The 13,598-nt window shown below is 47.6% G+C and overlaps 1 protein-coding gene across 3 annotated transcripts in view; it reads left to right on the top strand.

Annotated features, from left to right (window-relative positions):
- CHD1 (chromodomain helicase DNA binding protein 1) overlaps positions 1-13,598 on the top strand; it is a 1,484,343-nt gene that overhangs the window by 194,958 nt on the left and 1,275,787 nt on the right. The window lies entirely within an intron of this gene.

The following is a 13,598-nucleotide window of genomic DNA, read 5'->3' as shown; positions in this document are numbered from 1 at the left end:
CTTTTTGGTGCGATTTTCAGCACTATTTCTGTGATAAAAGGACTAAAAATCCAGTTCTTCTAGGCATTCATAAAAAAAAAACTCATACATTATTTCAGAGAATTTCTGGGTTGCCAAGCAAGTCTGACTTCTGAAGAGGGCTAGGGTACTAAGAGACTGCTTTGGCTCTACTCTTTCCAATAGAAGAAACTAGTTAGCTATGTGAACAAGTTCAATGGACAAACCTGGGGTCTAGGGAGAGTCCCTCTCCTGAGAAAGAAATTTTAAAAAGATTGGCAAATGGTGCATTTTAAAGCAAATGAATGCAGCGATAAAGCAAGGCTTATTAAGCAGTGGGAACGTATAGTCTTGAAATATTAAACACATTAAAAAGTGCCCCGTATCTTCTTGCAATAATTTGTTCAACAGTTAATGCTATTTCCGTTTCCAGTAATTGTTGCATTTATCTCTCCGTTTTTTACTAGTGCGTTCTAAAAAAAGGATTTTGATAATTGTGCCTTACAATCCAGATATAGTTCTTTATAGTGACCTAATGATTTCGAGAGGGACAAGATTGGTGACTTGAAGGTTTTTGAAGAAACTGGTTTATTAAGTTTGAAACAATTATCCAACTGTCTGGACTCCCTTGTTTGTGACGATTTCTCTCAGATTTCTTGAAACGTCTTAATCCTATTTCAAGCAAACATGTCTTTCAGATTGATGAATCCTGCTGTACAACAGTTATGCTAGAATTTGCTGCTGCATTGTATTCTTGAGTTGCTCCATTGATGTGCTGCTAAATGTGTATATCCATTAATACGAAATTTTCAGTGGGTTGAGTGCCACATCTGAAATGTGGAATGCATTATAGACTTCACCCATTGCCATATTATGGCTGGGTCACAGTATAATAAATCTGACGGCTTCTATTGGTTGAGGAGGTTTCCCTCCCAGATAACTTGCGCAGGTGCCTGAGTACAGCCAGGTAACATTTTCCCAAAACTAGTGAATGAGGGGTCTGAACGGCGTCTTTGAATAGAAACACAGACTTGGCCTGCCGCCACCAGAGTGCCAAACACCACACTGGCAACAGAAAGCACGCAGCACAACAACACACAGAGGGGAGGGCTCCGAGGGAGGGGTCTGCGTTAAAGGCATACGGGCCGGGGCTGTTTGTGCACCCAAAGGCGCCACAGAGAGTACACACGTGAGTGCAGGGAGCTGCGGCATATGTGGTAAAGGCAGACACGTGTGATGCAACATTCACCAGCAGGACAAACCAAACGACGCTGCTGCAGGGGACAGCAGACATACAACTGACCTCACACACGGCTCTCGGGCACCAATACACAGCAGAGAAATCAGTCTGCAGACTCACAGGTGGCCTCACACACGACTCTTAGGCACCAACACCTGAGGAGAGAGAAGTCAGTCTGCAGACACACAAGTGACCTCACACACGGCTCAGGCACCAGCACACAGCAAATAAAGCTGCGAGGTACTGTAAGACATCGTCGGACGAAGAAAAAGCCAATTCAAATATTAGGGATTTTTCTATTCTCCAAGAGCTCTCTTAAATAATAACTGCTTGTTCGAGGCATATGTGCTGCAGATCACACACTTAGGATAGTAGATCGCCATCTGGTGTTGGGCTCGGATGCTTGCAGGTTGTTGTTGTCTTCGGAAGAAGTCTTTGGTCACGAGATAGGTGACTCCTCCCTTGGACTACAGTGCGCATGGGTATCCACTCCATCCTCAGATTGTTTTTTTCCGCCATTGGGTTCGGATGCAACTTTTCCATTCCGGTACAAAACTTCAAAAACAAGCTTCCGAAGCGAAAAACTTTTACAAAACTACATCGAGGCACCTTCACTCGACATCGAATTCATCGGACCGGTTCCGGACGTCGACGCGGGCAATGGTACCTATCCACGTTGTGAGGCCTACGGCTCATGGAAAGGACGCCGTTTAAAAAATGCCCCCAGTGTGGAGCAAAATTCCCATACAGTGACCATCATAAGCTCTGCAACCTGTGCCTGTCGCCAGAACACGAGTCCAGCTGTCCAGCCTGCACCGCATTTCGATCCAAAAAGACCATTCGGGATCGAAGAGCTCGACGCCATATCATGGCACACCGACCAGCCCCGGAACCAGAAAACATCTTCGATGAGGGTCCCGATGTCCCGGAAGAAGATTCCGAGAAACTTCAAATTATCTCAGAAGCAGACGACTCAGACGACCGCATTACTCCGAGGCAACGCGTGAGTACCACTGCCCCTACCCCAACCCCTCCAAAACCAAAGGCATTGGTCAAGACTTCGCCAACTGGCCCCAGTCGAGACCAAAAACACCCTTCAGAAGCCCCGCCTTCGGGCTCGGCTCCGAAGAAACACAAGCCTTCCAGTGGCTCGGGCCCGAGCAAACCACATATCGTTGTGCCACCGGCATCTTCGGCACCGAAGACACAAGACCTCTCGGCACCGAGACCGGCGCCTTCGGCACCGAGACCGGCGCCTTCGGCACCGAAAACACCGAGGCCCATTGACAAACCGGCACCGAAAGCTCCCAAGCTCAAAGACTCAACTTCGGGACCGAAACCTTCATCGGCACCGAAACCACCGGCTAAGGACTATAATACACCTCCCAAAGCCAAAGACTCTACCGATCACCCAAACCCTCAATCGGAACCGAAAAAATCGGCGCCAAAGTCTGTTCCTGAAGACCAAGAACTTTTCCACCCAGATCCAACACAAAAAAAATCTATATTAATCCAAAAACTGGACATGTCACTGCTGTACCTTGTAGGAAACTGAAACCGGATACAACACCTGCCCCAGTTCCTATAAAGAAGAAGGACTCTGCAACATCACCAATTCCTCCTTCCTCTCCTGTACCACCTCCTACCCTACCCCCTCTGCCTACACCACCATTACCTCTACCATCTCCATTACATACACCACCCCCACAGGATGATGATGATGACGACCTAGGGGGAGGGGGTGATCCTGATGATCTTAAAAATCTGTTCACAAATCCAGATATCGTACCATTGGACGACTGGGCATACCCTCTACCATATATGCCTGACCCTACACCCTATCCCTCCAAACCATCACCTCCAGATGACCACCTGGGGCTTGGACAACTAGTACACAGAGCAGCACTTTATCATGGCGTCACCATGCACTCCGATGCACCCGAGGAAGACTTCCTCTTAGACACTTTTGAACAGTCTCAGAAGTCGGTTCAAATTTTACCCATGATTAAAGGGGTCATAAAACACGCCACAGAAGTATTTAAAGACCCCGTACGGGCCAAGGTACTCAACCCAAGAATTGAGAAAAAATATAGACCTGCCCCAGAAGATCCTTGTTACATCAAAGGACAGCTACCTCTGGATTCTCTGGTCGTTTCCAACACAAGTAAACGCGCCAACGCCCAAACTACGGGAGACACCGCCCCGACAAGGAATCCAAACTATTAGAGGCATCGGACAAAAGAGTAGCAGCACAAGCCGCTAATCATTGGCGTATCGCCAACACCCAAGCCCTATTAGCACGCTACGATAGGGCTCACTATGATCAGTTAGAAGACCTGATACAACACCTACCAGACCAATACAAGGCCCAGGCAAATGACCTTATACAAGAGGGAAAACTTATCTCAAATGCCTCAATTAAATGTGCACTTGACGCCGCAGTCACTGCCTCTAGGGCAATAAACACAAGTGCACTCCTTGGATGCCATGCATGGCTATGCATTTCAGGCTTTAAGCCAGAAGTACAAACTACTATACCTAGCCAACCATTTAATCAAGAACAACTGTTTGGACCAGCAGTAGACACTGCACTTGAGAAAATGAAAAAAGACACCGAGACTGCTAAATCCATGGGAGCATTGCAGTCTCCACAACCACGTGGCTCCTTTAGACGCTCCTTCTACAGAGGAGCCTCCAAAAACATTGGAGCAGACACCTCCTCCACATTCAAACCCTCTACACAAACATCCCCCAGTAGAGGATATTTTAGAGAAGGATATAGAGGAAACAACACCAAGGGACGAGGTCGAGGCAGTACCAACACTCGTACCTCTCCCGCCACAAAACAGTGACTTTCCTCCACTCCCCCCAGACCATTCCACTCCAGTCGGGGGAAGAATCAAACAGTTCCTACCTCTCTGGAACTCCATCACAACATACAAGTGGGTAAGACAAATTATCCAGTATGGTTACTGCCTGGAACTCACCACTACCCCCCCACTTATTCTACCTAAGCAACTCTATATGTCACCAGACCATCTTACGCTCCTCAAACAAGAAGTGCTCTCATTGCTTCAAAAACACGCAATAGAACCAGTTCCCTTACAACATCAGGGTACAGGGGTATACTCGCTGTACTTCCTAATCCCCAAAAAGGACTAGACGCTCAGACCAATCCTGGACCTCAGACTCCTAAATCAGTACATAAACTCAGATCATTTCCATATGATCACTCTTCAACAAGTACTCCCACTACTACAACAAGGCGATTTCCTTGCCACGTTAGACCTCAAGGACGCCTATCTTCACATCCCCATGCATCCTGCTCACAGGAAGTATCTAAGATTTGTGGTGGACGGGCAACACTATCAGTTTACAGTCCTTCCATTCGGGGTAACAGCTGCGCCCAGAGTATTCACCAAATGCCTAGCAGTAGTAGCAGCGCATCTCAGGAGACAACAAATTCATGTCTTCCCATATCTAGACGATTGGCTCATAAAAGCCAATTCATTCAACAAATGCATCCTGCACACTCACCAAACTATTCAAATCTTGCACAACTTGGGATTCACAATAAACTATCCCAAATCTCATCTCCAACCCTCCCACATACATCAATATCTGGGAACCACCATAAATAACTCCAAAGCACTAGCATATCCCAGCCCAGCCAGGATAGCCAAAATACAAGCTCTGATCGCAAAATTTCAAACCCAACACACTCTTCCAGCAAGAGTGTTCATGCAACTCATAGGCATGATGGCGTCATGCATCTTCATTGTGCCTTATGCAAGATTTCAAATGCGTCCCTTGCAAGGTCTAGCACGTCAGTGGAATCAGGCTCACGGACAACTGGCAGATCTGGTGTTGGTGGACAACCGCTCACATCGCTCTCTAAAATGGTAGAACACTATAAACCTGTCCAAAGGGTGGCCGTTCTTAGAGACTCTTCCACAAATAGTGCTGACAACCGACGCATCTCTCATAGGATGGGGAGCCCATCTCCTAACACACACCACTCGGGGCACATGGACCACTCAACAGAAAGGGCTCCATATCAATTACCTGGAGCTACTGGCAGTATTCCTAGCACTAAAATCATTCCAATTACATCTCCAGAACAAAACTGTCCTCATCCGGACGGACAACATGACAGCCGTGTATTACATACAAAAACAAGGCGGCGCACATTTTCTCCAGCTGTCCCAGCTCGCACAGAACATTTGGAGATGGGCCATTCCCCAGAACATAAAGCTGCTAGCAGAACACCTTCCAGGAGTTCACAATCAGATTGCCGACCTGTTGAGTCGACAAACTCAACAGATCCACGAATGGGAATTACACCCACCAGTCCTACTCCCATTCTTCCAAAAATGGGGCCAACCAGACATAGACCTGTTCGCCACACACGAAAACGCAAAATGCCCAACCTTCGCCGCCAGGTTTCCCCACCCATAGTCGAAGGGCAATGCAATATGGATGAACTGGTCAGGCAGATTTGCGTACGCTTTTCCGCCTCTCCCACTCATTCCATTCGTGGTACGCAAACTCGGGCAACAGTCTCTCAAGCTGATACTAATAGCTCCCACATGGGCGCGTCAACGCTGGTTCACAACACTGCTGGAACTCTCTCTAGTTCCACACCAAAAACTGCGCCTCTCCCCGTCCTTATTAACCCAGAACCATGGAGAAATCAGACTCCCAGATCCACATCAACTGAACCTAGCGATCTGGCTCCTGAAGTCCTAGAGTTCGGTTACCTAAACCTACCACCAGACTGCATGAATATTATAAAAGAGGCCAGACGGCCTACTACTTGAGCCTGCTACACTGCAAAATGGAAAAGATTTGCCATTTACTGCACTAACAATGATATACGCCCACTGGATGCATCCATCCAGAACATCATTTGCTACTTACTACACTTGCAAAGATGTAATTTAGCGTACTCATCCATACGTCTCCACCTAGCAGCATTATCAGCCTACTTACAAAATCCACAACACTTGTCATTTTTTAGAGTACCAGCGATCAAAGCCTTCATGGAAGGTCTTAAAAGGATTATTCCTCCCAGATTACCACCCTCTCCAGTGTGGAACCTAAATATTGTTCTCACAAGGCTCATGGGTCCCCCATTTGAACCTCTGCATAAATGCGAACTACAGTTCCTTACATGGAAAGTAGCGTTCCTTATTGCTATCACATCCCTTAGAAGGGTAAGTGAGATCCAGGCTTTAACCATACAAGAAGCATTCCTACAGCTACACCGTAACAAAGTGGTTCTTAGAACAAATACTAAATTCCTACCAAAAGTCATTTCTCCGTTCCATCTTAACCAATCAGTCGAGCTACCAGTGTTCTTCCCAAATCCAGACTCTGTAGCTGAAAGAGCTTTTCATACATTAGACGTTAAAAGAGCCCTGCTTTATTACATTGATAGAACCAAATCTTTTCGCAAAACCAAACAATTGTTTGTTGCTTTCTCTCCACCACATAAAGGCAACCCCATTTCCAAATCCGGAATAGCCAGGTGGATAGTTAAATGTATCCAAATATGCTACCACAAGGCTAAACGCACTCTAACAGTTCCCTCTAGAGCGCATTCCACACGTAAAATAGGGGCTTCCATGGCATTCTTTGTAAACATTCCCTTAGAAGATATTTGTAAGGCAGCCACACGGTCTACAACACACACCTTCACTAAACACTACTGTGTTGACGTGCAAGCGAAACAACAAGCTTCTGTGGGTCAGGCTGTCCTTTAAAACTTTATTCCAAACTGCTGCAACTGATACAGGTGACCACCGCTAGGGGAGACACTGCTATATAGTCTATCCTAAGTGTGTGATCTGCAGCTCATTTGCCTTGAACGGAATATGCTACTTACCAGTATGCATCTGTTCTTGGCATGTAGAGCTGCAGAGCCACACACGCCCACCTCCCTGGGACCTGTATCTGTTCCAGCATCGTCTTACTTAGACATTACACATGGACATCCTTTCTTTATTTTTACAAACTCCATCATTTCCCATCATGGCGAAAAACAATCTGAGGATGGAGTGGATGCCCATGCGCACTGTTGTCCAGGGGAGGAGTCACCAATCTCGTGACCAAAGACTTCTTCGAAGACAACAACCTGCAAGCATCCGAGCCCAACACCAGATGGCGATCTACTATCCTAAGTGTGTGGCTCTGCAGCTCTACATGCCAAGAACAGATGCATACTGGTAAGTAGTATATTCCTTTTTAATCATGCTTGGTGTATCGTGAATTTACACAACTAATGAAGCAAAATATATTTAAGCAAGACACACGTCCTTCAAGAGTCCATCACTGGGGACATTAGTAGTGCCTGTGCAAGGGTTTCACTTCCTAAGTAACAGGTGAACTCCTGAATACATATAGCAATCAACAACTGGAAAGGGACCTGCTTGAATTCGCTAGTTCTCGGCCTCTGCGCGGTACCGAATGTAACCTGTTTGGTTAAGTAATCCCTCTGAGTTAAAATAATATATTTCAATTGAACTCGATAGAATTAGCCAGTGGTAAGTGGAATATACTGCGCCCGTGGTAAATCCGTATTTACACACAAGGCGCCGCTGCTGCACAATCACATTTGTTTGTACAGCGGCCTCACGTATACTTTTTGTCAGCATACACACAGGTGCAAACACTAAACAAACCAGGGACTCTGGACTGCACACACAGGGAGAGATTTGGGCCTGAATCAAAGAAAGAGGGAGGGCTGATTTGAGAAAGGGCCATCTTTCTTGCATGGTATGACCCCCACATTTTGCTGAATGTACTTTGACTGAGTGTGCCCTGGACTCCTGCCAATCAGGTACCCAGGGCCTATGTTCCTTCCCTAAAACCCAAATTGGAAAACCCTGGGCACATGTCAGCCCATGGTAAATGGTACCCTAGGTACCCAGGGTCTTGTGACCAGGGAAGGCCTCTAAGGGCTTCACCACTTATTGTGCCACCGTTAGAAGTCCTGTACCCTAACACAAACATACTGCCCTTGCAGGCTGAGTGTCTGGGTACATCCCTGTGTGCCATACCCACAACATAAACTGCCCTGGCATACATCAGCCACCCCTCTAGCTGGGTTCCCTATGCCAGTGGTGTGGGCACAGGAGCATGAGCCCTGTGCCCCTACAGTACCCAGGTCCATTCCTAGGCACTGTAAGTGCAGTGCTGCCATTTAAGAGTATATGGTGCTGGGAGATCGTAAACACGAACTCCACAGCACCATGATGGCTTCACTGAAGACTGAGGACTTTGGTATCAAACTCCTCAGCACATTAAACCCGCACTGATGCCAGTGCAGGATTTAATGTACAATGCACGACAGAGGGCATCTTAGAGATGCCCCCTGAACCTAACCTACAATCCATGTCTGGTCTGAGGGGCTGCCTAGGCTGCCACAAAGCAGACATGTTGCTGGACCCCTGGGTAGAGAGCCATCCGCTCTTCTGGGCCTGCAACAATGCACATCTTGGGCGAGGTGTTAGGTCTCCTCCCCCAGGATGGGCAAGGGGAAGCTTCAAAGGCATGCCGCCTTTGTGAGCTTCTCCAGGGCACTTGCTGTACCCAGCAACTGGCCCCTACCGGTTCTCAACCCCCCACTTTGGCGGGAAGACTGGCCGGAAAGCCCAAGGAAGGACAGGGGGTGTGCCAGCCCCTGCCAACCCCACCCCTCAGGTGGGGGAGGCGAGGTGAAGCACGTCCCCGGGCTCTCGCCATCTTGAAGATGGGGAGCCCTGCCCAATCAGGACTAGGCCACTGCTTCCCTCCCACAGGAGAGTGGCAGGATAGGGGGTGTACCCACACCAGGGCAGGGGCCCAGTGGTCCCTGCCCTTTACCTACCTGTAACGCCCCTAAATTTAGTATTTAGGGCACCCTGAACCTACCTTCCTTAGATTCCAGATTCCGAAACAGCAAAGAAGATCAAGAAGAAAGAAGACCTGCTGTGCAGCTGCTAAGAAGAGGAAGACACGAACTGCTTTGGCCCCAGCCCTACTGGCCTGCCGACCCTCGAACCTGCTCCTGCTACATCCCGGCACCTCCTGTGGCCAGCAACCTCACAATTCCCGGAGGACCTGGCTACCTTGTGACTCAGAGCATCTGGGACTCCCAGGAGCAGTGGCTCTGCTCAAAGCAAGTACCTAACCCCTGGCATCAGCCCGGAACCGCGAACCCTGCACACTCTGCAGCCGCCAAACCTGGCCTGGAGTGGACAAAGACCCCAAGGACATCCCCCCCCCCCCCCCCTTCCCCCCGGCGACTGTGACCCCGAATCCTGCACCCAAGGACCCACCTCAACGCTCCTGACGCCTGCAGCCTCAGAACCAGGGACCCCCCCCCCCCAACCGCGATCAACAGAGGGTAAGATTTCCCGACACCAAAAGGCACCCTGGCGCCCTGCGGCTCCCTGTGCCCGATTCATGGGTACCTACCTATCCTCCAACTACCCAACTTACATCTCGAAGTGGTGGGCACACCTGAAGAATCTTCGTCCCCGAGCTTGAAGCCTTTGTTCGTCCTTGAGCTTTCCCATTGCAATCCATTGAGTGCCCGAAAGCTCAATAGCACCCTGCACCCAGCCGCCCGAGTGGCCCTGGCAGTACAACTTCTACTTCTCCATTTACCCTGAGCAAGTGACCAGGAGCCCAGCTCCCACAGCCGCGTGGCATGCGTGTCAGCAGCCACCAACCAAGTCCCCCCCTGGCTCCCAAAGGATAACATTGGGCCTAACTCACTCTGCACCCAGCTGCCCCTGTGCCACTGAGGGTGTAAAAACTGTACTCACCTGACCCTGGGAGACCCCTGAGTCTGTGCCCAGAACCTTAACTCTGCCAGTCGAGTACTTACCCAAAAGCCGATAACTCACTTTTCTTCCTTAGGGTAACATTGACTGGTTTCTTCTGAAATTTCTTCTAAGTGTGGAGTTTCTGAAATAGTTACCTAAAATCAACCGAGTAACGAAAACGTAAATACTCACCTGCTATATGGAGAGATCCCAAACTCAGTTTTCTTCCATAGGAAACCATTGACTGTTTTTCTGTGAAATTTCTTCTAAGTGTCAATTTTTGCAAACTACAAATATTCTTTAAAAATCCTACCAACTGTGAAAACGTAATTACGTACCTGTTTTACATAGATGTCCAAGTACTGAGCCTAGGAGCCCAGCCCTGGATTACAAAAGTAACGAGAACATTGTTTACCCGTAACTTGAATTTTCTTCCATAGGAAACCATTGACTGTTTTTCTGTGAAATTTCTTCTAAGTGTCAATATTGCAAACTTATAAATATTCGTGTTAAATCGCCTGTATAACTTAAACGCAGTTTCTCAACTGCTTACAGGTGGTACACTAGTGCTCGATCCAGAATCCAACACTGACTTAGAGAAGGTAACCATAACCCCACTTACCTGCTAAGTGAATTTCCTCCCATAGGATAACATTGGTCATTTGATCAGAAAAAGTTTCTGTCAACTTTTAAAATAGCAAAATATTGCTTAAAAATCACAACAGTAACTAAAAAGGATTTACTCGCTTGTTTCCAAGAACTGTCCCAGGACTGAATCTAGCATCCAGTCCTGGAGTTAGAAAAGTAATCCTGAAAGTAATCAATTGCATATAACTTAAAATTCCAATTGAGCTCAATATATTATTGTGCAACAAACTGTAACTATTGCATTCCAAGTCATTTGTCTTTTGCAAAGTATTTAACTAAAGCATCTCATTCTGAGAAAGTGTATTTTTATACCTCTTGTTGGTTCTAAAATAAAACAACCATATATTTTTATATACAAATCATTGGCCTAGAGTTCAGTTCTTGAGTGTTTGAGACCATTTGCTGACTGAGTGTGTACAATAAATGCTTTACGCTGTCCTCTGATACTGCCTTACTGCTCGACCAAGCTACCACTTTAGAGAGTAAGGTTATATCTAACTTTAGCCTCTGCCAAACCTCTGGGGACTGTGGACTCTATACACACTGTACCTATTTGGGAACAGTATATATAGAGCCACTTTCCTACAGCTGAAAATTAGTCTGCCTTCGGATATCACAAAATGGCATATCACACACCGCTTCCTATCCACACCATCCTGGATAATAGACTACTCTAGACTAGAGAAAGCTAACCAGGTGCATAGATTGCTTGTATGCGCACACAGCCAGACACAATTAATGCATCTGCACGTGCAGTGAAGGCTGAGTCTGGCTCAGTTAAAGGAACCAGCTGCAATAAGAAAGCAGAACAAGGGACTTACTTATAATACAGCATGCCACACCATGCCCGACCTGCAAGAGAGACAGACCATTCCCAACACTCTGAGGCAATTAGGCAATGGTGTCACACCACGCCCGGCCTGCAAGAGACACAGATCATTCCCAAAACTCTGAGGCAATGGACTGCACACATACAAACTTACTTATAACACAGCATGTCACACCACGCCGACCCGCAAGAGACACAGACCATTCCCAATTTTCACTACTGGGTGATTTGAATTGATAGCACAAACACTTTAAGGTGCGGGAATTTGCATTCTACGTCCGTCTGCTTTAGAGGGCTCAGCAGTCTGGTGCAGTCTGTAAAGGGAAACGTCAGCTAAACATCGAGCCAACGAAAACCAGAATACACACAGAATAAAAATGTAATTAAAATAACAACGAACCACGAGAAGCAAGTAGGGAACACACATTGTAAAACAGCTCCTGCGTTAGATACATTGGTTATTATTAAGTTCCTGAGACCCAAAAGTAACATGCATCTTTACTTAACAGCATCTCGAAAGCACTATAAATGCTACACAATACAAGCAGGGCACACAGACTCTGGCAAGAGTGCATCATGTGTGCTTGTATCGCCTCCCATTGTGTTCCATTCAGCCTAGATGTACTAGTGTATGCATCACCCCTGCCGTACCCATTGCATTAAGACACCCAATGCAAGAATGGGGGTCAAATCCATTATGTTTGCTAAATTAACTCCCTCGTATAATAGCATGTGATTATAGTACTTTTTATTAACACAAAGTCTGCAGTTTTTCTGAATTTCCCAGCAGCTGCTTCCGAGGAACACAGAATGAATGGGAAACCGAGACGAGCCCCGCCCAGTCTGCCATTGGTATCCGCCTTAGCTCTGTTTGTGCTCCAGAGGACCGAGAAGAAATAGCATTCGATCATTTTCTAAATATTATCCACCCACTTGCTTTCAGGGGGAGCTGTGAGTCCTTAAAATGGATATTTGGGGAGAGAGTGGGTGTTGAGTGGGAGGCCCGGCTCCAGCTATCACAGAACCACAAGGTGAGGTGATGGGCAGGCGAAGCTGTCACACTGCTCGCAGCTTTCATTGAGCCGCTGCATGGCAGGCACAGACACATTGACCTGTCCGCCAATTAAAGCCCAACTCTCTGCTCGTGTCCTCAGGCCAGTGTACCAGTGATCATGAAGCTGCCAGCTCAAACTCGTGGCCATTACCTCTCAACAGGCCGAAGCTCAACTCCAGACCAGCAATCGGCTGCAGCAAAACTTACCTGATCCCGATCCCTCTACGTCCAGTTCCTGGGAAGGTCCGGAGCAGGAACAGGTCTGGTCAGGTCCGGTCGAAGCAGGAACAACTTCAGACAGCATAGCCGGTGTCTGCAGCGTCTGGATTGGCTGAGAGACTCCGCCAATTCAGACGCTGCATTAGCACCGCCACTGGATTGGCTAGGGCACAGATACAGCCTGCCCACTAGGAGACCGGGGGCTGCGACAGCCTCTCGGGTCCCCCCCTCCCTCGCTCTCCTACTGAAGCTATAGTAGTGGCTGACAGTGCGCATGTACGGGATGTTCATAAAAATTACCAGCCCAAACCCCTACGCGCCGCTGTCAGTGACAGACTGACTGTCACTCAAACCTAACCACGTTGAGTGCTGCCTGCCTCAACGTGGTTAGGTTTGAGTGACACCCCCTCAGCAGCCGATTGCCACGCGTGTCCCATACATGTTACACAACTCATTACACAACAGAACTTATTAGGTGACGTCTTTTTTCAGCGGCAGCACAATAGTGGTTTTTAGGGCGATGTTGCTAGTGGGGGAACGCCCCAATGGACGCACCGCCCCTGATAATCCTGCCATTTCCAACCCTACAACACTTCCACTAGTTTGGTTCGAGCAATGCTTTTTAATCATAAGTTACCCTCATCTTGTCAGATCACTTCCACACCAGAAATTAAGGTCTCTAGTAGTCCTTGGCAGTATTGACACGTCAGCTGACAGTCAAACTGACTTAGGTATGGAAGGTAACTCCTCAGCCATGAGCTATACCTCATGGCTTGAATCTAAGTTTGCAAAACTAGC

This window comes from Triturus cristatus, chromosome 2_1, assembly GCF_964204655.1.
Source record: "Triturus cristatus chromosome 2_1, aTriCri1.1, whole genome shotgun sequence".
In the NCBI taxonomy this organism is placed as follows: domain Eukaryota; kingdom Metazoa; phylum Chordata; class Amphibia; order Caudata; family Salamandridae; genus Triturus; species Triturus cristatus.
Note: the sequence above shows the minus strand (reverse complement) of the source record. Positions and strands in the feature narration are given on the sequence as shown.